Consider the following 26,000-nt stretch of genomic DNA (forward strand, 5'->3'; position numbering starts at 1 on the left):
TTGTAGTCAGCTGGAGGCGTGTCTTAATGAAATTAAACAATGGATGTCGGCTAACTTTTTGCAACTCAACGCCAAAAAAACGGAAAAGCTCATTATCGGTCCTGCCAGACACCGACCTCTATTTAATAATACAACTTTAACATTTGACAACCAAACAATTAAACAAGGCGACTCGGTAAAGAATCTGAGTATTATCTTTGACCCAACTCTCTCCATTGAGTCACACATTATCTGTTACTAAAACGGCCTTCTTTCATTTCCGTGATATCGCAAAAATTTGCTCCATTTTGTCCACTAGAGACGCTGAGATCATTATCCATGCGTTTGTTACGTCTCGCCTCGATTACTGTAACGTATTATTTTCGGGTCTCCCCATGTCTAGCATTAAAAGATTACAGTTGGTACAAAATGCGGCTGCTAGACTTTTGACAAGAACAAGAAAGTTTGATCATATTACGCCTGTACTGGCTCACCTGCACTGGCTTCCTGTGCACTTAAGATGTGACTTTAAGGTTTTACTACTTACGTATAAAATACTACACGGTCTAGCTCCAGCCTATCTTGCTGATTGTATTGTACCATATGTCCCGGCAAGAAATCTGCGTTCAAAGGACTCCGGCTTGTTAGTGATTTCCAAAGCCCCCAAAAAAGTCTGCGGGCTATAGAGCGTTTTCTGTTTGGGCTCCAGTACTCTGGAATGCCCTCCCGGTAACAGTTCGAGATGTTACCTTTGTAGAAGCATTTAAGTCCCACCTTAAAACTCATTTGCATACTCTAGCCTTTAAATAGACTCCCTTTTTAGACCAGATGATTTGCCGTTTCTTTTCTTTTACTCCTATGTCCCACTCTCCCTTGTGGAGGGGGTCCGGTCTGATGGCCATGGATGACGTACTGGCTGTCCAGAGTCGGGACCCAGGATGGACCGCTTGCCTGTGTATCGGCTTGGGACATCCCTGCGCTGCTGATCCGCCTCCGCTTGGGATGGTTTCCTGCTGGACTCTCGCGGCTGTGTTGGATCCACTATGGATTGAACTTTCACAGTATCATGTTAGACCCGCTCAACACCCATTGCTTTCGTCCTCTCCAAGGTTCTCATAGTCATCATTGTCACCCGACGTCCCACTGGGGGTGAGTTTTCCTTGTCCTGATGTGGGCCTACCGAGGATGTCGTAGTGGTTTGTGTGTGGTTTGTGCAGCCCTTTGAGACACTAGTGATTTAGGGCTATATAAGTAAACATTGATTGATTAATATATATATATATATATATATATATATATATAAATATATATATGTATATGTACATATATTTATTTATATATATATATATATATATATATATATATATATATATATATATATATATATATATAATAATAGCAATTAAAACAAATAATACCAATATATTTTTAGAGACCGACATGTCCTACAGGTCCAACGACCGTTCTTTTCATGTGACTCCGAGGGGGACAAGTGGTATAAATGGATTGATAGAATTTCATATTAATACATTTTATTTAATACACAAAACATTTTGTGTTGGTAAAATACATTTAAAACACAAAAAAATGGAATCCAGATCAAATTTAAATGGGAATAATACAAAAGTATTTAGGGCTTCACGGTGGCAGAGGGGTTAGTGCATCTGCCTCACAATACGAAGGTCCTGCAGTCCTGGGTTCAAATCCAGGCTTGGGATCTTTCTGTGTGGAGTTTGCATGTTCTCCCCTTGAATGCGTGGGTTCCCTCCGGGTACTCCGGCTTCCTCCCACCTCCAAAGACATGCACCTGGGGATAGGTTGATTGGCAACACTAAATTGGCCCTAGTGTGTGAATGTGAGTGTGAATGTTGTCTGTCTATCTGTGTTGGCCCTGCGATGAGGTGGCGACTTGTCCAGGGTGTACCCCGCCTTCCGCCCGATTGTAGCTGAGATAGGCGCCAGCGCCCCCCGCGACCCCAAAAGGGAATAAGCGGTAGAAAATGGATGGATGGATGGACAAAAGTATTTCGAAAAATAGATAATAGAAGTTTAAGTGTAAAATAATATTTTAATTATTATTACAGTGTTTAGATCTTGTGCTAAAAGGCTGCAGAGTTGTCTGTGGCATCAATAGAGAATGACATAGCTGCAGCTAAACAGCCCATTAGGGCAACAGCAGTCGTCAGGATATCTACTGGTCAGAAATTAATTGGCCCCGTGGCTGCTTGAAGGCAGGGGGAACAAAACAACTCCTTGGAGTGCATCAGGATTTCCTCACATAAAATATGTCAATCCTCTCCGCTCAAGTCAGCGATAATGACCCCGCGGGGCCACAGAGTGCTGTGACAACACAAATGACACGACACTGTGCGCTAATGACACGGGTTGTAGTCGCCGGGTAAACACGGCAATTAAACAAGATTCTCAAGAACCTTCCGCAGACCTCATTGTGTCTTTGTCTTAACTCTCTCTCTTTCTGTGAGACACATTAGCATGCCGGAGCCATAATTGGCTGGTCTCACGTTGGCGGGATCCCGAGGATGAGGACATCTCAATGCACCGCACACGTCCTGGCTGTCACTTGGCGGGACGTGGCGGCGACGAACAAACGCGGCGAAACTCTCCGGCGGTGGCAGCTGTGTCGGCTCCCGCTCCGAACTACACCGCCGTAGATGGAGCTGAACTAAGCACATTTCCTCTCGCTCGCCGTGCACTTTTCTAAAAGTAAAGGATTATACCGGCAGGCGTGCGGAAGTTTTTGGGGAACTTTTCCTGAGAGGATGTTGGAGAGCTCGGAAGCTGACGGATGAGCTGGAGCACTTTGGGTAGCATTCGAACACCCCGCAGATTATAAGTGGCGCGTTTTGTGACTCCAGGCAAATTTCGGTCCATTTTATTCAACGTTCCTAGTAGGGTTGTACGGTATACCGATACTAGTATAGTACCTCGATACTAATGAACCATATTAGGTACTATACCACCTCTGAAAACCACCGGTCCACCACCCGCCCCTGCGCCCCAGTTTTGGTCACGTCATGATATTGCTGGTTTAGGACCAGACGAGCATGTTCGGCAGCGCACAATCACAGAGTACTTACAAGCAGACACAGTGTGTAGACAGAAAAGGGAGAACAGACGCATTTTGGCTTAAAAACTAATGATAAAGGTGAAGTTATAACACTGAAACACCCTCAGGAAGATTGCTTGATTGAAACTTTTATTAGTAGGTTGCACAAGAGGTGTTTTAAGACATGGCTAGCTAGCTATGTCTTTTAGTAGTTAGTAAGCAAACAACGGCTCCTAATTTAGCTGCTGACATATGCAGTAACATATTGTGTCATTTTCCATTTTATTATTGTGTCAACATTATTAAGGACAAGTGGTAGAAAATGAATTATTAATGTACGTGTTCATTTACCCACTCAACATTCATTGCACCCAGTCTCCCCTGGGGGGGGGGGGGGGGGGGGTCACCCACATCTGCGGTCCTCTCCAAGGTTTCTTATAGTCATTCACATTGACATCCCACTGAGTTGTGAGTTTTTCCTTGCCCTTATGTGGGATCTGAACCAAGGATGTCATTGTGGCTTGTGCAGCCCTTTGAGACACTTGTGATTTAGGGCTATATTAATAAACATTAATTGATTGATATCATGTAAAAATTTAAGACAAAACTGAGAAATTCGGGAACACAAACAGTTTTGTGGTAAAAAAATAAATAGTATTAATCAAATATACTGCATGAGAAGGGACTCATAAATAACTAAAGAAAAAATACTTTTTTACATACAATTATGTTATTTTAAAATAAATCAACTGAATAATTTATACAAAACAACATATATGTTCCTTAACCAAATGAAAGTGCAAATGAAAAATAAAGCCTCACCACTTTAGTCGTAATTTTTGCGCATACAAGAACTGACTTTATGGGGGGGGGGGGGGGGGGGGTCACCCACATCTGCGGTCCTCTCCAAGGTTTCTCATAGTCATTCACATTGACATCCCAACGAGTTGTGAGTTTTTCCTTGCCCTGATGTGGGGTCTGAACCGAGGATGTTGTTATGGCTTGTGCAGCCCTTTGAGACACTTGTGATTTAGGGCTATATACAATTCCATAGGAGTTGGGAAATTGTGTTAGATGTACATATTAACGGAATATAATGATTTGCAAATCCTTTTCATCCCATATTCAGTTGAATCACTACAAAGACAAGATATTTGATGTTTAAACTCATAAACTTTTTTTTTTTTTTGCAAATAATAATTATCTTAGAATTTCATGGCCGCAACACGTGCCAAAGTAGTTGGGAAAGGGCATGTTCACCACTGTGTGACATCATATTTTCTTTAAGAAAACTCAATAAATGTTTAGGAACTGAGGAGACACATTTTTCAAGCTTTTCAGGTGGAATTCTTTCCCATTCTTGCTTGATGTACAGCTCAAGTTGTTCAACAGTCCGGAGTCTCTGTTGTCGTATTTTAGGCTTCAAAATTTTCAGTGGGAGACAGGTCTGGACTGCAAGCAGGCCAGTGTAGTACCTGGAATTTTTAACTGTGACGCCACGCTGTTGTAACACGTGGTGTGGCATTGTCTTGCTGAAATAAGCAGGGGCGTCCATGACAACGTTGCTTGGATGACAACATATGTTGCTCCAAAACCTGTATGGACCATTCAGCATTAATGCTGCCTTCACAGATGTGTAAGTTACCCATGCCTTGGCCACTAATACACCCCCATACCATCACAGATGCTGGCTTTTGAACTTTGCGTCTATAACAATCCAAATGGTTATTTTCCTCTTTGTTCTGGAGGACACCACGTCCTCTGTTTCCAAATATAATTTGAAATGTGGACTCATCAGACCACAGAACACCTTTCTATTTTGCATCAGTCCATCTTAGGTGAGCTCGGGCCCAGCCTAGCCGGCGGCGGATACTGTTGATAAATGGGTTGGCTTTGCATAGTAGAGTTTTAACTTGCACTTACAGATGTAGCGACCAACTGTAGTTACTGACAGTGGTTTTATGAACTGTTCCTGAGCCCATGTGGTGATATCCTTTACACACTGATGTCGGTTTCTGATGCTGTACCACCTGAGGGATCAAAAGTATGTAATATCATCGCTTACGTGCAGTGATTTCTCCAGATTCTCTGAACTTTTGATGATTTTTAAGGGCCGTAGATGGTAAAATCCCTATATTACCTGCAATAACTCGTTGAAATATGTTGTTCTAAAACTGTTCGACGATTTGCTTACAAAACGCTGACCCTTAGCCTTACCCCATCCTTGTTTGTGAATTACTTAGCATTTCATGGAAGCTGCTTTTATACCCAATCATGGCACCCCACCTGTTCCCAATTAGCCTGCACACATGTGGGATGTTATAAGCGTTTGATGAGCATTCCTCAACTTTATCAGTATTTATTGCCACCTTTCCCAACTTCTTTGTCACGTGTTGCTGGCATCAAATTCTAATCATTTGCAAAAAAAAGTCTTTATCAGTTTGAACATCAAATATGTTGTCTTTGTAGCATGTTCAACTGAATATGGGTTGAAAATGATTCGCAAATCATTGTATTCCGTTTATATTTACATCCAACACAATTTCCCAACTCATTTGGAAACGGGGTTTGTAAATAAACATTGATTGATTTATTGATTGACATGTCTGGGAACGCAGCCGACAGATAATCTTTGGATTACTCGATAAATTTTATTAAGATAGATTCCGTTGCAGAGATATATATATTTTTTGCCCGCATCTGCTTTTAGTCCTAAGTTTTATGCCCCTGCGTACTCAGATAGTTTGTCCTGTGTATGCTGCACGGTAGTCATGTTGGTTCAACTTCAACTACCATCGATAGTACGACTTTTTCCGATGGAAATGCATCAATAGCTGTCCCAAGCTCCATGTGGCCCCCATTACTTGCTGGGGAATATTAGTTTGTACTCTCCAATGATGAGCTCTGTTTTCAACTATCAAAGGGTACAAAAAGGGAAGCGCTCCAAACAGACTTGTGGCGGTAACCATAATGGACACTTTGTCACGTTAACAGCTGACATTATCCATGGCGATACATTATTGCTCGCGCGTATGTCACCTTTACATGAATCATGGCGACGATACAGCGCACGCACGGGCGCCCAAAGGTGACGCCGGCGCTCTGCCGCAGCAGGCGCCGGCTAGCTCTGCGCGCTGATGGAATACCCTGCCCGAGCTTCACCTCAATCACCCGTGGAACAATTAGCGATGCTGAGCAGTTTTGCAATTAACTGCCGCCATAACTGTCACATTGGCCCAATTTGAAAGCAGCGGGAGTAATATCTGTTTTAGAGCAAAGTTTAATTACAAAGTAGAGCATTTGCATGGCGGGTGATTAGCATTTTTTAATGATGTTATTATTAGTCCCCACCCTCCAACCCCACCCCCTGTCTAAGGCCTGTGGGCGAGTGGTTCATTCTGTCGCTGTCACTCAAGAGTTCCAGCCCTTCCCTTCATGTGTGTTGATAAACAAATGTTTTTTTTAAAGGGGAACATTATCAACAGACCTATGTAAGTGTCAATATATACCTTGATGTTGCAGAAAAAAGACCAAATATATTTTTAACAGATTTCCAAACTCTAAATGGGTGAATTTTGGCGAATTGAACGCCTTTCTGTTTATCGCTCTCTCAGCGACGACGTCAGAACGTGACGTCACAATCGGTCGTCAACGCCATGATTCCCTACCACAGGGGTGTCAACTCAAATACAGAGTGGGGCAAAATTTTAAACGGAACAAAAGCCGTGGGCCAAGGTTTGAACAAATTAACCTTTTAATAGGGACCCAAACAAGTTTTGCATTAAGTATTGAACAAGCAAGGCTTATATAACTTTAGTGACATGCAAAATCCAGTTTCAAACAATAATAATAATAATTAAAAAAATATCAATGGCATATCAAATAAAATGTAAATAAAAATGTTATCCCTTTTTTTTCTTTTCGCAATTTTCTGAGATAAATATCAAATTTTTTCCACAGGCTAGTAATAATTTGAAAATAAAATAATAATGAATGAACCAAACATTCAAGCCTTTGAAGTAGGAAGAGAAAATGCATGAATAAAACGTTAATTACTTGGTCAGTTTGCTGGAAGTTTCCTGGAAGAGTTAGTGCTGGGTTCTGGGTATTTGTTCTGTTGTGTTACGGTGCGGATGTACACCCGAAATGTGTTTGTCGTTCTTGTTTGGTGTGGGTTCACGGTGTGGCGCATATTTGTAACAGTGCTAAAGTTGTTTTATACGGCCACCCTCAGTGTGACCTGTATGGCTGTTGACCAAGTATGCCTTGCATTCACTTGTGCGTGTGTGTGTGTGTGTGTAAAAGCCACAAATATTATGTGACACGCTGTTAGAATGGAGGAAAAGTGACGTGACGACAGGTTGTAGAGAACGCTAAAGGCAGTGCCTTAAATGCACGCCCCCAATATAGTTGTCCAGGTGGAAATCGGTAGAAATTTGGGAGAATGGTTGCCCTGGGAGATTTTCGGGAGGGGCACTGAACTTCAGGAGTCTACCGGGAAAATTAGGGTTGGCAAGTATGAGTATTAGCGTTGAATGCGGTGTAACAGCAGCACCGGCGCTGTATAACACCGGCGGGCCAGCTCTAATGCTAAATTGATATTGCCTCAAGGGCCAAATTAAATTACAAATTTGGTCATTATTATTAGTATTTATATGTAATTAAAAAATGGTCTGAATGTTTGATCCTATATTTTTGCATATTTATACAATATTTAAGTTTACTTCATGTGTGATTACATGGAGTACATTTTTTTTTTCTCCCAAAATAGAAAAAAATAATACATTTAGTAAGACAAATGTGACGTCTGCTAGGCATGATGGTTAAGGTGCTTCTTCAAGATGCAGTTCAGGCTCGGAAACAGCGTAAAGGTAAGAAATGTTGATTTATTAACTAAAAAAAGACTAAGAAACAGAAACACTGGAGCTAAGTACAAAAGACAAACCAAAAGTGCTAGCATGAAGCTAGGGAAGTAGACACAGAAATAGCATATAAGCTAACAAGTACAAAAACAGTTTTATCAATATCGGGAGTATCGTCGTCACTTGTTGAGGGAAACAAGGCTAGATCAGAGAGAGAGTCACCGAAAATGCAGGCTTAAATAAGGATGGTAATCAACAATTTGGTGATGTTCCATAAATAAGGAACCGGATGTAACAAATATGCAACCCTGGCGACAGAAACAAATCAGGAAGTGCACAAATAAACTCAAGAATCTAAACGACAAACGATCCGTGCAGCGGATCGCAACAACAAATTAAAGTACTTTATTGATACATATTATTTCCAGGCTTTCCAGAGCAAAATAAAATGAAGTGGCGGGCCTTTAGTTCGACACCTGTGTTCTCAATAGTCCAAATGAATACTCAAATCCAGTCAAGGCTTAAATCATGTCTCCGACGGCCTCAAAAGGAAATCATTTAACCTCAAAATTTATTGGATATTATTGTAAAACAGTACTGTTGTTTTGATGGTAGTGAAAAAAGGCAGCTCAGTTGCCAGAGTTCTACTATAAAATTCCCTTTTTTTTTTTACTGTAAATAAAAAAAATGCAATTTACAGTAAAATTTTAGCATCTGAGCAGCCAGTTTGTTTGATTTTTTTTTTACCGCAAATAAACAACTGCAGATTTTTTCGCTGTATTACTGGAAATGCCAAAACGGCACCTCAGTTTATTAAAGTAAACACAAGGTACTGTTTTTTTCATTTAGAGAAAAATGCTTTAAAAACCACTGCAAATTTCATAATTTTACCATGAAATCCATTGCTAATTTTACATTGCACGATTTGATGGACAACTTGCTTTGAAATCATTATTATTAGTATTTATTTATATTAAAACAATGCTTGAATGTTTCATAATAGGTTTTGGCATAATTAGACAATATTTAAGTTAACATCATTGGGAGTAAATATATTTAGTTTCTCCCAAAACAGAAAAAAATAATACATTTAGTAGGAAAAATTACAGTACTTTATTGATACATATTATTTCCAGGCTTTCCAGGGCCAAATACAATGAAGTGACGGGCCACAACTGGCCCCTAGGCCTTGAGTTTGACACCAGTGTTCTAAGTAGTCCAATTGGAGCCCAGTCAAGGCTCCAACGGCCTCAAACGGGACACCAGGAAATCAGTTCACCTCACAATGTAGTGTATATTACTGTATATGGAAAAACAGTACTTTTGTTTTCATGGTGAAAAAAAGCACATTAAAGTAAACATAATTTGCAATTAAATGGAGTACATATACATTTTTTCCTCCCAAAATAGAAAGAAAGTGTAGCGAACTCGACAGTGTGCCTAATGTACGGAATAATTCTGGTTTTGCTTACCAACCTCGAAGTAATTTTATTTGGTACATGGTGTAATGATAAGTGTGACCCGTAGATGGCAGTCAATCATAAGAGATACATGTAGACTGCAATATGATGGCAATATGACTCAAGTAAACGACACACATTTTATATGTTCCATTGAAAATATAGAAGATTACACCCAAGGAACTTTAGTTATTAGTTTCCGGTCGGACGGTTTTTCACGGGACACATTTCCGACGTTGTTGTTGTTTTTCCGCAATTGTAGTGACACCAAGATGCAGGAAACAGGAAAGTGATGATCAGGTAAGATGATGTAATTCACTCAAACAGAGATAACGCAGTCTTGCATGAGATAGCTCTCAAAACATAAGTCAATCTTCGAGCACTGAGGAGCGCACGAGACAGGGATAAATAGAAACATGCTGGTGTGGACCGGCTGCCAATCAACAGCGGGTGAGGAGAAAAACAGCACTTTCTGCAGGAAATAGAACCAAAACTAAGAGCACTGATAGGAAGTAAATACAAAACAAGGAAGCGCAAACAGAAATGAAGTGACAGATCGTCACAGAAAGAATACTTTTAGTAAGACAAATTACAGTACTTTAATGATATATACCGGGGGTCGGCAACAATGTATGAATAATGGAAAAAAGATGACAGGAAAAATAATAAAAATATATATATTTTTCTTTTTCATATAGTTTCTGTAGGAGGACAAACATGACACAAACCTCCCTAATTGTTATAAAGCACACTGTTTGTATTAAACATGCTTCACTGATTCCAGCGCCCTTTTGTCCTACTAATTTTGGCGGTCCTTGAACTCACCGTAGTTCGTTTCCATGTATAACTTTCTCCGACTTTCTTGGACGTGTTTTATGCCACTTCTTTTTCCGTCTCATTTTGTTCACCAAACTTTTAACCATGAATGCACAAAGGTGAGTTTTGTTGATATTATTGACTTGTGTGGAGCGCTAATTGGACATATTTGGTCACTGCATGACTGCAAGCTAATCGATGCTAACATGCTATTTAGGCTAGCTGTATGTACATATTGCATCATTATGCCTCATTTGTAGCTATATTTGAGCTCATTTAGTTTCCTTTAAGTCCTCATAATTCAATTTATATCTCATGACACCATCTCTATGTAATATGGCTTTTATTTTTTTGCGGCTCCAGACATATTTGTTTTTGTATTTTCGGTCCAATATGGCTCTTTCAACACTTTAGGTTGCTGACCCCTGATATATACAAACCCCGTTTCCATATGAGTTCGGAAATTGTGTTAGATGTAAATATAAACGGAATACAATGATTTGCAAATCCTTTTCAACCCATATTCAATTGAATGCTCTACAAAGACAAGATAATTGATGTTCAAACTCATAAACTTTATTTTATTTTTTTTTGCAAATAATAATTAACTCAGAGTTTCATGGCTGCAATGCGTGCCAAAGTAGTTGGGAAAGGGCATGTTCACCACTGTGTTACGTCACCTCTCAATAAACGTTTGGGAGCTGAGGAAACTATTTGTTGAAACTTTGAAAGTGGAATTCTTTCCCATTCTTGTTTTATGTAGAGCTTCAGTCTTTCAACAGTCCGGGGTCTCTGCTGTCTTATTTTAGGCTTCATAATGCGCCACACATTTTCGACAGCAGACAGGTCTGGACTGCAGGCGGGCCAAGAAAGTACCCGCACTCGTTTTTTATGAAGCCACGCTGTTGTAACAAGTGCTGAATGGGGTTCGGCATTGTCTTGTTGAAATAAGCAGGGGCGTCCAACAAAAAGACGGCGCTTAGATGGCAGCATATGTTGTTCCAAAACCTGTATGTACAAACAAATTATTTCCAGGCTTCCTAGGGCCAAAAAAGGGACACCAGGAAATAGGAGGCTGATGGACTCTGGCGCAAACACATTCCCACCTTTCCACTCTTATGTTCGTATCTCGCCCTCTGCCTGGTTCCTCGGGCAGGGGCGGGGCTTAGTGTACTTTTTGTGTCTCCCGGTGTGCCCAAGTCTATCAGAATGCATTTGTTTCAGGGAGCCCCCTTTCACTTTCAAAGGGTTAAACAGAGCATTCACCGGCCTGTCAACATTCCCTGGCCTACCTCGCGGAAAAAGTCTGCTGGAGTTTTGTTCCCCGTCTGCACTTGTCTCCTCGGCCCGTTGTTGCCGGTGTCGTGTAATATCCATGACAATCGTGTCGGGCTTTTCAGGGGGCTCTGTAGCGCCCATTCTGTGGGGCCACTTTCAGGCCATAAAGGGCTTTATTTGTGCCGATTTGAAAGAGTCACGTGAAGTGCCCTCCGGCTGGAATCCTCTTCAGCGGGTCACCGCCTGCTCAATGGGCTTCAGTCACACAGCCGGCCATCAGTACTGCCCTCACGTTCTTGGGGGACAACATCAACGCCACTGCTGCGAGAGTTCTTAAAGTCCTCTGAAAGGTTCACTGCGGGCGGAGGCGTGGGTAGTGGTGGTAAGGGGGGGTGTAGCAAGACACTTGGGAAATGAGCAACATGACCTGAAGAAAATATGTTGGCTCAGAAGGAATGGTTGGGCGCACACGATATGGCGAACGCAATTTTTAAAAAATAAGAGGTGGGGTTGGAACAGCAAATAATTAAAATAGAGGGGGAAAAAAACACAACACTATTTAAAAAAAATTGTGTAACAATTTAATGGGGAACAAATCAAAGTTGTGATTTTATGAGCATCAAGTCCAACTAGTACAAGACAAGAGCCACACTATTGGTGTGAGTTTTCCTTGCCCTTATGTGGGCTCTACCGAGGATGTCGTTGTGGTTTGTGTTGGGGTTTGTGCAGCCCTTTGAGACACTAGTGATTTAGGGCTGTATAAATAATCATTTGAGGTGGTGACTTGTCCAGGGTGTAAAACGCCTTCCGCCCGATTGTAGCTGAGATAGGCGCCAGCGCCCCCCGTGACCCCAAAAGGGAATAGGCAGTAGAAAATGTATGAATTGAATGAATGAAACAATCATTGATTGATTGCAAGGGAATTATATTTTTTTTTTACTATTTACTGTATCAGGGCAGCACGGTGGCAGAAGGGTTAATGCGTCTGCCTCACAATAAGAAGGTCCTGAGTAGTCCTGATTTCAATCCCAAGCTCGAGATCTGTCTGAGTGGAATTTGCGTGTCTTCTCCGGGTACTCCGGCTTCCTCCCACCTCCAAAAACATGCACCAGGGGATTAGTTGATTGGCAACACTATATTGGCTCTAGTGTGTGAATGTTGTCCGTCTATCTGTGTTGGCCCTGTAATGAGGTGCCAACTTGTCCAGGGTGTACACCGTCTTCCGCCCGATTGTAGTTGAGATAGGCATCAGCGCCCCCTGCCACCCCTAAGGGAATAAGCGGTAGAAAATGGATGGATGACTCCTGCGATGAGCTGGCGACTTGTCCAGTGTGTACCCCGTTTTCTGCCCGGTTGTAGCTGAGATAGGCTCCAGCACCCCCCGCGACCGCAAAAGGGATAAGCAGTAAAAAAATGGATGGATGGATGACTCCTTTCATATATAAGGTGCACCTTATATATGAAAAAAACATTGAAACTAGACCATTCATCAGCGATGCACCTTATAATCCAGTGCGCCCTATGGTCCGGAACATACGGTAACCAGAATATAGGAAAATAAGGAAAGCAAAGTAATAACTTAACAAGAATCGTGTCGAACGATTACATTTTTTATAGGATTAATTACAGTTTTGTATTTTGATTAATCGCGATTAATCACAGTTAATTACTTGCTTGCATGATTAAAATATACTTTAAAATACCCTTATATAAAGGAAAGCATGTCGTTTATTTGTTCCGTAATTACAGTGGGGCAAAAAAGTATTTAGTCAGCCACCGATTGTGAAAGTTCTCCCACTTAAAATGATGACAGAGGTCTGTAATTTTCATCATAGGTACACTTCAACTGTGAGAGACAGATTGTGAAAAAAAAAATCCAAGAATTCACTTTGTAGGAATGTTAAAGAATTTATTTCAATCAATCAATCAATCAATGTTTACTTATATAGCCCTAAATCACTAGTGTCTCAAAGGGCTGCACAAACCACCACGACATCCTCGGTAGGCCCACATAAGGGCAAGGAAAACTCACACCCAGTGGGACATCGGTGACAATAATGACCCAGTGGGATGTTTGTGACAATAATGACTATGAGAACCTTAGAGAGGAGGAAAGCAATGGATGTCGAGCGGGTCTAACATGATACTGTGAAAGTTCAATCCACAATGGATCCAACACAATTGCGAGAGTCCAGTCCAAAGCGGATCCAACACAGCAGCGAGAGTCCCGTTCACAGCGGAGCCAGCAGGAAACCATCCCAAGCGGAGGCGGATCAGCAGCGCAGAGATGTCCCCAGCCGATACACAGGCAAGCAGTACATGGCCACCGGATCGGACCGGACCCCCTCCACAGGGGAGAGTGGGACATAGAAGAAAAAGAAAAGAAACAGCAGATCAACTGGTCTAAAAAGGGAGTCTATTTAAAGGCTAGAGTATACAAATGAGTTTTAAGGTGAGACTTAAATGCTTCTACTGAGGTGGCATCTCAAACTTTTACCGGGAGGGCATTCAAGAGTACTGGAGCCCGAACGGAAAACGCTCTATAGCCCGCAGACTTTTTTTGGGCTTTGGGAATCACTAACAAGCCGGAGTCCTTTGAACGCAGATTTCTTGCCGGGACATATGGTACAATACAATCGGCAAGATAGGATGGAGCTAGACCGTGTAGTATTTTATACGTAAGTAGTAAAACCTTAAAGTCACATCTTAAGTGCACAGGAAGCCAGTGCAGGTGAGCCAGTACAGGCGTAATGTGATCAAACTTTCTTGTTCTTGTCAAAAGTCTAGCAGCCGCATTTTGTACCAACTGTAATCTTTTAATGCTAGACATGGGGAGACCCGAAAATAATACGTTACAGTAGTCGAGGCGAGACGTAACAAACGCATGGATAATGATCTCAGCGTCTTTCTTTACCGTGTCGCCTTGTTTAATTGTTTGGTTGTCAAATGTTAGAGTTGTATTATTAAATAGAGTTCGGTGTCTAGCAGGACCGATAATCAGCATTTCCGTTTTTTTGGCGTTGAGTTGCAAAAAATTAGCGGACATCCATTGTTTAATTTCATTAAGACACGCCTCCAGCTGACTACAATCCAGCGTGTTGGTCAGCTTTAGGGGCATGTAGAGTTGGGTGTCATCAGCATAACAGTGAAAGCTAACACCGTATTTGCGTATGATGTCACCTAGCGGCAGCATGTAGATGCTGAAGAGTGCAGGGCCAAGGACCGAACCCTGGGGAACTCCACACGTTACCTTAACGTAGTCCGAGGTCACATTGTTATGGGAGACACACTGCATCCTATCAGTAAGATAAGAGTTAAACCAAGACAGGGCTAAGTCTGACATACCAATTCATGTTTTGATACGTTCTAATAAAATATTATGATCGACGGTATCGAAAGCAGCGCTAAGATCGAGGAGCAGCAACATAGATGACGCATCAGAATCCATCGTTAGCAATAGATCATTAGTCATTTTTGCGAGGGCTGTCTCCGTGGAGTGATTTGCTCTGAAACCGGATTGAAAGGTTTCACATAGATTGTTAGACGCTAAGTGTTCATTTAACTGCTCCGCAACAATTTTTTCAAGGATTTTTGAAATAAAGGGAAGGTGCGACACTGGTCGGTAGTTTACCATGAGGTCAGGATCGAGGTTAGGTCTTTTAAGAAGAGGATGAATAACCGCTTTTTTGAATGCTAGGGGAACAGTGCCCGAGGAGAGTGATACGTTTATAATATTTAGCACTGATGGACCTAATAATACAAAGAGCTCCTTGATCAGTTTCCCAGGAAGAGGGTCAAGTAAGCATGTTGTCTGTTTTATTCCATTTACACGTTGTAACAATTCCTCTAATGTTATTTCCTCAAAACGAGAGAAACTATTTTGGAGGGCAGTATCCGCCGTATATACCATCGTATCAGTGTTAATAGAACCCCGTTGTAGCTGGGACGCATTGTCTTTAATTTCCTTTCTAATGACTTCAATTTTCTTACTAAAGAATTGCATAAAGTCATCAGCTGAGTGGGTGGAGCTACTGGAAGGGGTCCCTTGTTGGGTTAGCGATGCTACCGTACTAAACAAAAATTTAGGATCGTTTTTATTACGGTGGATGAGATTTGAGTAATATTTAGCTTTAGCTAAGGTAAGCATGCGTTTATAAGTTATTAAACCATCACTCCATGCTTGATGGTGCACCTCAAGTTTAGTCGTGCGCCATTTGCGTTCCAGCTTTCTACATAATAATTTCTGAGCTCTAGTTTCTTCTGTAAACCACGGGGTGCGCTTTTTTGGAGCCTTTTTTAACTTTAGCGGTGCTATGTTATCAATGGTTTCGCGCAGGGTGTCGTTAAAGTTGTTAGTGAGGTTATCAATAGAGCCCACATACTTTGGGAATGGTGCCATAACCGAGGGCAGTAGGTCAGCAAGAGTTGTCGTTGTGGCCGTATTAATGTTGCGGCTGCTATAGCAGTTATTATTATTATTAGTTTGACGAACATGCGTCTGAACCTCGAATTTTATAAGGTAATGATCGGACAATATTTTAGTATACGGGAGTATCGTAACTTTGGAGACGGTGATACCCCTGACAAGCACTAGGTCTATCGTATTACCGTTGCGATGCGTGGGTTCATTTATTATTTGTGTGAGACCACAGCTATCAATTACAGTCTGGAGCGCTACGCACGGTGGGTCCGATGGGGTATTCATATGGATATTAAAGTCCCCCATTATGATTATATTATCGGCGTGTGTCACTAGATCAGCAACGAACTCCGAGAATTCATTGATAAAGTCCGAATAGGGCCCTGGGGGGCGGTAGATAACAGCCAGGTGTAGAGGCAGCGGTGTGACAGACTTCATAGTAAGCACCTCAAACGATTTATATTTATTATTTATGTTAGGACTAAGGTTAAAGTTTTCGTTGTATATTAGTGCGACCCCCCCACCCCTTTTAAGCGGACGGGCAATATGCGCATGTGTAAAGTTAGGAGGACATGCCTCATTTAGCGCAAAAAAGTCGTTGTCTCTGATAATATCATTAACTAATAACGTTTTGTAAATGGTGGAAAATAAGTATTTGGTCAACCATTCAAAGCTCTCACTGATGGAAGGAAGTTATGGCTCAAAATCGCACTATACATGGCCCCATTCATTCTTTCCTTAACACGGATCAATCCTTCTGTCCCCTTAGAAGAAAAACAGCCCCAAAGCATGATGTTTCCACCCCCATGCTTCACAGTAGGTGTTGTGTTCTTGGGATGCAACTCAGTATTCTTCTTCCATCAAACACGACGAGTTTATTTTATACCAAAATGGATACATGGACGATACAGCAGAGGATTAGGAGAATGTCATGTGGTCAGTTGAAACCAAAATATAACTTTTTGGTATAAACTCAACTCGTCGTTGAGTTAAATTATTTAAAATTCCTACAATGTGAAATCCTGGATTTTTTTTTCACATTCTGTCTCTCACAGTTGAGATGTACCTATGATGAAAATTACAGACCTCTGTCATCATTCTAAGTGGGAGAACTTGCACCGTTGGCTGACTAAATTCCTTTTTTAACCCCACACTATCTAAAGGAGCAAGCGTGGTAAAAAAATACATTTTAATTTATTAATATTATATATATAATCGATATAATACACATCTTTGACAGTTCAAAATATTCCAAAATAAAAGATACCAGCTGCTTATACGATTTAACACGACACAATTTGCGTTTACGACCCAGGCTCTGGTCGACATTTTTTTTTACCCGTCGCTGTGGGAAGTGCAGAAAAAGGTCCGACTGTGTATCAATTTCCACGGACCATATGGAAACACTGTTGTTGGAGCCTCGACCGCGTTATACGCCGTCGATCTTAACGGCCGCGCTGAATGGGCGCCAGTGTGCGAAGGGGTCCCCCCCCCTACCCTCCTTGACCCCCGGCATATGGGCATCCATTCTTGAAGGAGGGCTTTCCCAAACACGACCATGCTGCCAGGCGGTGGACCTCGCCCCCCCCCCCCCCTCTTGGGACTTTGATTTGTTAATGAATTGCTCTATTGGCTTGCTTCATTAGAAGACACACAACAACACGGCCCCTTTTTTCCCCGGCTTTTTTTTTTCCTATTTTTTTTTGTTAATCCCACCCTGATTGGGCGCTGGGTAGAGGAGGATGTGGAGTATTTCGAGAGTGGGGGGCGTTGTATTTTTGAGTTAGGCTTGTCATCTGCTTTGCCCTCCCTCTCCTCTCTATTCTTCACTCGGGCTAATTTGTATTGTGGCAATTTAGACGACTCTCCAGTGCTCAGTGATGCGAGAGAACCCCTCCGTGCATACCCGCCGCGCCCCCCCGATCCCATCCCAGGGCCGGCCTCCTCTAAATCTGCCCCCCCCCCCCCCCCCCTCCCCTCCCTCCCTCCCCGTCCATGGCCCCTCATTACCATATGGAGACAATAATGGTTTTGTCAGGACGATACCTGCTTTACAAGTAGCAGATTATTGTGTCCCGCCAGTGTTAACACAACAAGTACAAGCCTCTCTGTCTGTGGCCATTCCACCGGCTGTCAGCGCTCGTCCATAATGGCCGTGTCGCACCGGAACACATGGCGCACAAAGACGTATGACCCCGCGGCAACGCGCACAAAGACGTACAGGCTGCGACAAGCATATGGCCGCCGCAATATAGCCTTCCTCCGCAATTTAGCGTCCCCAAAAAAAAAAAAAGCGCCCTGCCCTTTGTCCAGAAAATGAGTCGCACCCCCTCGGCGAGCACGGTTTTGCACCAATTACACCGCACTTTTGCCATCTGCATGCCAAATGGGCCAGGCTGGCTCGGGCATCCTGGCTTGATAGGTGTGAATATCACAGAGTGTATTAAACACAGCGGGTGGGGTGTTTGTGTACATGTCCTTTTTTTGTGCTCATGTAAATGTGTTACATGAGACATACACAGACAAAAAAGCACATTCCTTCTTGTTTAAGCAAACAAAAGCCATATCTAATCTTGTTCGGATTCCACAGGCGGACCATTTTAAAGGGAAGGGTTCTTTGTCACGAACCTAACAAGACCGGAGAGACCAATGGCGTTGAATGGAAGCACCAGAGTTAACGGAATAACGGAGGGGGCATACACACTTTTAAAGAGGAACTGTTCTGTTTTTTTTTTTTTATTTTGCTTATCATACACAGTTTATGTAAGACAAACACATACATTTTTTTTTATCTATGCATTGACTGTTTTCAACACTGGACTCCGTAGCAGAACCTCTAGGTTCTGTAACAGCTTCTTCTCTCAAGCCATAAAACCTCTTGAACGCATCATAATTGTCCCCTCAATTCCCCCCAAAAAACGGATTAACTCGCTGGACTATAAAGACAATATGACATACCTCTATCGGACGTGAATGCATATGCAAAAAGTAGTATTTGGAATTAAATTATGAATCGGATTAACTAAAGAAATCAAAGGTAATACTTTAGTATGGGAACATATGAACTATTAATTAGTTGCTTACTAACGCGCAAATTACTAACATATAGGCGGTTGATTAGTCATTATTAAGTACTTATTAAGTACTTCTTAAAAACCTTATTCTGCATGGCCTTATTATGCAACCAGTAAGCCATTAACTATGAGTCTTCTCCAACCCTAATCTTATCCCTAACCCCAACCCCTTAACCTCAACCCGAAACCTAACCCTACACCTACCCTAACCCTGACCCTAACCCTGACCCTAACCCCTATGCATAGACTGTTTTCACTGCTGGACTCTGCAGCAGAACCTCCAGGTTCTGGAACAGCTTCTTAGCTCAGGCCATAAGACACTTGAATGCATCATAATAATCCCCTCAATTCCCCACAAAAACTGATTAACTCGCTGGACTAAAAAGACAACATAATAAACATGTGGCTTCATATGCAAAAGTAGTATTTGGAATTAAATTATGGATCGGATTAACCAAAGAAATCAAAGGTAATACTTTAGTTTGGGGAACGTATGCACCATTAATTAGTTGCTTATTAACATGCAAATTAGTAACATATTGGCAGTTGATTAGTCATTATTAGTAAATTATTAATGCCTTATTCTGCATGACCTTATTATACAACCAGTAAGTCAATAACTCGGGTCTTCCCTAACCCTATGCTATCTGAACTCACTATGTTCTCTGCTCCATGTACATACCCTACTAAGTCAGACCTACACTGTTTAAATGTCCATTTCTCTGATGATGCAATTGTTGATGACTGAAGTGCTGATATCAACCAAACCCTCCACATACCACCCCCCAGATTGTAAATAATGTAAAATATTCAATGTATACACTCAGATGATTAACCTGTGTGATGACTGTATTATGCTGATAGTATATATTTCTACCATGAATTGATTTACGTGGACCGCAACTTAAACAAGTTAAAAAACGTATTTGGGTGTTACCTTTTAGTGGTCAATTGTACAGAATATGTACTGTACTGTGCAATTAACGGATAAAAGTTTCAATCAATCAATCAATCAATCAATCAATCAATCAATCAAACAATCAAACCCTAACCCTTAACCCCAACCCCAAAGCTAACCCTAACCCTAAACCTAACCCAAACCCGAACCCCAACTCTTACCCTGACCCTAACCCCAATCCCAACCCTTACGTTAACCCCAACGCTAACCCTGACTCCTATGCATTGACTGTTTTCACTGCTGGACTCCATAGCAGAACCTCTAGGTCCTGTAACAGCTTCTTCCCTCAGGCCATAAGACTCTTGAACGCATCATAATAATCCCCTCAATTCCCCCAAAGAATGGATTAACTTGCTGGACTATAAACACAATATAACATACATCCATAATTGTGGATGCACATGCAAAAGTAGTATATGGAATTACATTATGGAACGGATTAATCAAAAAAATCAAAAAAATTAAAAGTAACACATTAGTATGGGGAACATATGAAATATTAGTTGGTTGCTTATTAACATGTAAATTAGTAACATATTGGCAGTTTATTAGTCATTATTAAGTACTTATTAAGTACTTTTGAAAGCCTTATTCTGCATGGCCTTATTATACAACCAGTAAACCATTAATTAAGAGTCTTTCCTAACTTTAATCCTAACCCAAAATTCAAATTAAACCTAACCCTAAGGTTAGGGTTAGGGTTAACTAGGGTTAGAGTTAACCCTAGCTATAACCCCTATGCATTGACTGTTTTCAGTGCTGGACTCCGTAGCAGAACCTCTAGGTTCTGTAACAGCTTCTCCCCTCAGGCCATAAGACTCTTGAACGCATCATAATAATCCCCTCAATTCCCCCCAAAGAACGGATTAACTGGCTGGAATATAAGGACAATATAACATACATCCATACTAATGAAACCTATCTGGTACTATACCGCCTCTAAAAAGTACGCTTGAAAACACTCTTACAGACACATATAGATATATATATATATATATATATATATATATATATATATATATATATATATATATATATATATTATATATATATATATATATATATATATATATATATGACAATGTACAAACCCCGTTTTCGTATGAGTTGGAGGATTGTGTTAGATATAAATATAAATGGAATACAATGATTTGCAAATCCTTTTCAACCCATATTGAATTGAATGCACTACAAAGACAAGATATTTGATGTTCAAATTCATAAACTTTATCTTTTTTTTGCAAAAAATAATTAACACAGAACACTTTTCCACTTTGCATTAGTCCATCTTAGATTATCCTGGACCCAGAGAAGCCGGTGGCGTTGGATGTTGTTGATAAATGGCTTTCGCTTAGCATTGTAGAGCTTTAACTTGCACTTACAGATGTAGCGACAAACTGTATTTAGTGACAGTGGTTTTCTGAAGTGTTCCTGAGCCCATGTGGTGATACCCTTTAGAGATTGATGTCGGTTTTTGATACAGTGCCGTCTGAGGGATCGAAGGTAATGGTCATTCAATGTTGGTTTCCGGCCATGCCGCTTACGTGGAGTGATTTCTCCAGATTCTCTGAACCTTTTGATGATATTTTGGACAGTAGATGTTGAAATCCTTAAATTTCTTGCAATTGCACTTTGAGAAACGTTGTTCTTAAACTGTTTCATTATTTGCTCACGCAGTTGTGGACAAAGGGGTGTACCTCGCCCCATCCTTTCTTGTGAAAGACTGAGCATTTTTTGGGTAGCTGTTTTTATACCCAATCATGGCACCCACCTGTTCCCAATTAGCCGGGGTGTGGGATGTTCCAAATAGGTGTTTGATGAGCATTCCTCAACTTTATCAGTATGTATTGCCACCTTTCCTAACTTCTTTGTCACGTGTTGCTGGCATCAAATTCTAAAGTTAATGATTATTTGCAAAAAGAAAATGTTTATCAGTTTAAACATCAAATATGTTGTCTTTGTAGTATATTCAACTGAATATGGGTTGAAAAGGATTTGCAAATCATTGTATTCCGTTTATATTTACATGTAACACAATTTCCCAACTCATATGGAAACGGGGTTTTATATTATTCCGCATATAAATTATTTTAAATTCCGGGTGATAGAGCGCACCGGTATTTAAGCCGCACCCACCATATTTTAGAATACATTTTGTAAATGTTTATTCTCATATCCTAATTGTTTCCAAGCGGTGCCTGTCACATGGCAGTTAAATAGATAATCAAAACAAAACTGAAGTCATCGTCATGGACACAATAGCTGCGGAAGATAGCTCTCCAATCGGCTAAACACTCCTACGCACATCACACATGGGGCGGTTTAGTAAGTACAAATAGTTTTGGTTATATTGTAAAACTTACAAACGTTGCTTGGGGTGATGAACGAAGAAATCACAGGAGTAGCAACGCTATGGAATAGAAAAAAAACAGAACAGCACTTCTACTTCTGGTTCAAATCTTTAAACAGCAGGAGTTCATAATCACCCAGCAGCACCAGTATTGAGCAAACTTGTTCAAAAGATGGCGCCGTAGCACAAACAATAACACACAATTTAAGTGTCTTTGTGTCAAGATCCGTGGTCCGGATCATGTTTTGGTTATGTTCTGTTAGTTTTGGGCTCCATTATAGTTCCTGTTTTGTGCACTCCTGGGTTTATTTTGGTCACCATGGGGATTAATTGGGTACACCTTCCTCCGGTTAGTGGTCCAACGCTCAGCTGCTGTCAACCACTAATCAGAGAGCTATTTATTCACCTTGCTCCCCACGCCCAGCTTGGCGTCATTGATTGCTACGGACACCTGTTACGTGAGTTTTGCCTTGTCCACAGTCTATGCTAAGTATTTGCTTTAGCTTCGACTGCGATCAGGCAGGGGGTTCTGTCGGCTCATTTTCTGTTTTATACTTTTATTTTGAGGAATAAATCATGTTCTTACCTGCACGCTTTGTCCGGAGTTCTCCGTCTGCATTCCTGGGAGAACGACCCCGCATTAAGCTAAGAATTCCCCGACGTGACATTTTGCTTGTGTTTATTGAAAATGTTTTACTTTATAGCTGTCAGTGAAGAAAAATCCATAAATTAGCCGCACAGTTTTATAAGCTGAGGTTTCTAAATTTAGGAAAAGTGTTAAGGCATATAGTTCGGAATTCACGGTACATGCTATAAGTATATATGTCATGTAGTAACCGTCACATTCATAATAACATGTAATATTTATGTATTTGATCATTTTAAGCATATGGCAGGGCATTAATTTTTAAAAACATCATGTGTGCTATGTATTTCAACAGACTTCATCAGACACAAACAAAACAAACATATCAAAACAATCACGTACTGTACAATGTCTGCTCCCGCTTGGATACCGACAAATGGGATGTCTATATCATTTTCGTTTAGATGAAGAAATAATCATGATCCTCGCGAAAGTTTAAAAAAAGGTGCCTTTTTTGTGTCTTTGTCGCCATCCCTAGGTCTAAGATGAATGTTTATGGCCACCTCTTTCTACTATCCAGGTGAGAGGCATGATTTATAATTTAAAATTAACCTTCACCAGCTCACCGGCTGATGCTCTGCTAAAAGTAGGTTCTTAACATTACTAATTTTTGGTTAATATTCAGGTCACGAAATGTAAAGGAAGTATTGTTGGCACTTTTTGATGTTTTTTTATTGGGTTTTAGGTGCGTAATATTCTAAAAGATGTCACGTCTTTCATTCGCTCCATTGTTACCAGACTTTTATTTGTGTTTATTGACAAGTTGAAATGCATTAAGAATTGGGAATTATAGGTAAGATTATATTTTTTAAAGTGCATTTCCCTGTTAAGCGTCCTTGTGGAAATTTCTATTAAGTTATGAATGAACAGTGCATGTTTCCAGTACTGTATGCTTGTTAGTGAACAGGATTAAGTAAAAACAACTTTAAAAGGGGAGATACGAAGAAACGTTTAGGTGCAAATTTAAAATTTGTCTTCTATCTTTTTGCGAGGGATGTGCCCATCAACATTTTGGACTCCACCCTGATCTTTTTTCGAGTCTGGATCCGTTACTTTGACGATAGATTATAAAACTGAAAATGTTTCATAGCGAGTAACTAAAGTAAACACGATAACACTTTTGAATATATAATTTGCTATTATTGTTGTAAATCATACATTTGTGGTATTGAGTGCTGTATATAATTTTTTAACTAAAAAAAAAGCACGATAATTAAATAAAAACAACAACTCCTATTTAAATAATTTGGGTTTTGCCTTAGAAGCCTTCCTGTATCCAGACACTAACTCCCTGAACTTGTAAACAATAACAAAAAAGATTACTGGTTTATTACTGAATAAAATAATAACAGCAAGAAACATAAAAATATCAATATTACTATTGTTTATATACTGATGTTACACTAAGTATTGATAGTATCGACATCTGAGCCGGGGGCCCATTTTTGGGCAGCGAGCGCCCACTCGAGTGCCACAAAAATAAAATCTATTTTTCAGCTGCGGTTTGTAATCAGTTGTAATACACTGTTCCACCACTTGTTGCAGTAATGACAATCTCCAACAAAAAGAAGAAGCCTGGAGCTAAAGTCAGTTTTAGTATGCGCAAAAATTATGACTAAATTGGTGGAGATTTAATTTTCATTTGCACTTTAATTCGGTTAAGGAACATACGTATGGTTTTGTATAGAAATAAAGTATCTAAAATGTAATATCGGAAATTATCGGTTTCAAAAAGTAAAATGTATGACTTTAAAACACCGCTGTACAGAGTGGTAAACGGACGTATGGAGAAGTAAAGAGCCCCAATAGACCTTAAAGGTGCTTCCTTTGCATGCCATCCCAATCACATAATATCTATGACTTTTCACACACAAGTGTATGCAAGTCATACTTGGTCAACAGCCAATCAGGTCACACTGAGGGTGGATGTATAAACAACTTTAACACTGTTACAAATATGCGCCACACTGTGAACCCACACCAAACAAGAATGGCAAACACATTTCGGTAGAACATCCGCACCGTAACACAGCATAAACATAACAGAACAAATACACAGAACCCCTTGCAGCACTAACTTTTCCGGGACGCTACAATATACACCCCCGCTGCCCCCTAAGCCTCTACCCCCCACCTCAACCCCGTCCCTCCTACCCTGCCCACCTCAACCTCCTCGTGCTCTCTCAGGGAGAGCATGTCTCAAATTCCAAGCTGCTGTTTTGAGGCATGTTAAAAAAAATGCACTTTGTCACTTCAATAAAAAATTTGGCAGTGCCATGTTGGCATTTCATTTCCATAACTTGAGTTGATTTATTTTGGAAAACCTTGTTACATTGTTTAATACATCCAGCAGGGCCTCACAACAAAATTAAGCATAATAATGTGTTAATTCCACGACTGTATATATCGGTATCGGTTGATATCGGAATCAAGTAATTAACATTGATTGATTGATTGAAACTTTTATTAGTAGATTGCACAGTTCCGTACATATTCCATAGAATTGCCCACTAAATGGTAACACCCGAATAAGTTTTTCAATTTGTTTAAGTCGGGGTCCACATTAATCAATTCATGGTAAGAGTTGGACAATATCGGAATATCGGATATCGGCAAAAAAAAGCCATTATCGGACATCTCTAGTTTTGTATAAATAATGCAGTTGATTTATTTTAAGATAACACAATTGTATGTACAAAATATTTTTTATTTCGTTATTTATGAGTCCCTTCTTGTGCAGTATATTTGATTAAGACTATTTTTTTTTAACACAAAACTGTTTGTGTTCCCGAATTCCTCAGTTATGTCGGAAACAGTGTTTTATTTCCCTATATTGTTACCTATTGTCGACATTGCAAAATATTTTGTATTTTTTCCAGTTCTTTTTCTTTACTTTTTTTAAATTTAATTTGAATATTTTATTTAGATTTTTTAACCCCTACAAGAGTTTTCTTAAATGTTTACATTTTGTATTTTTATTTTCAAGAGTTAACATTGCAATACATGTTTTATGTTATTTTCTGCAGGACGAAAAAGTATAATTTGGTGCTGATGCAAAAAGTGTTGTTCAAGCTTGGCCGGTCCTTTGAG

The sequence above is a fragment of the Nerophis ophidion genome, linkage group LG02 (genome assembly GCF_033978795.1).
Source record: "Nerophis ophidion isolate RoL-2023_Sa linkage group LG02, RoL_Noph_v1.0, whole genome shotgun sequence".
NCBI classification, from domain to species: Eukaryota; Metazoa; Chordata; class Actinopteri; order Syngnathiformes; family Syngnathidae; genus Nerophis; species Nerophis ophidion.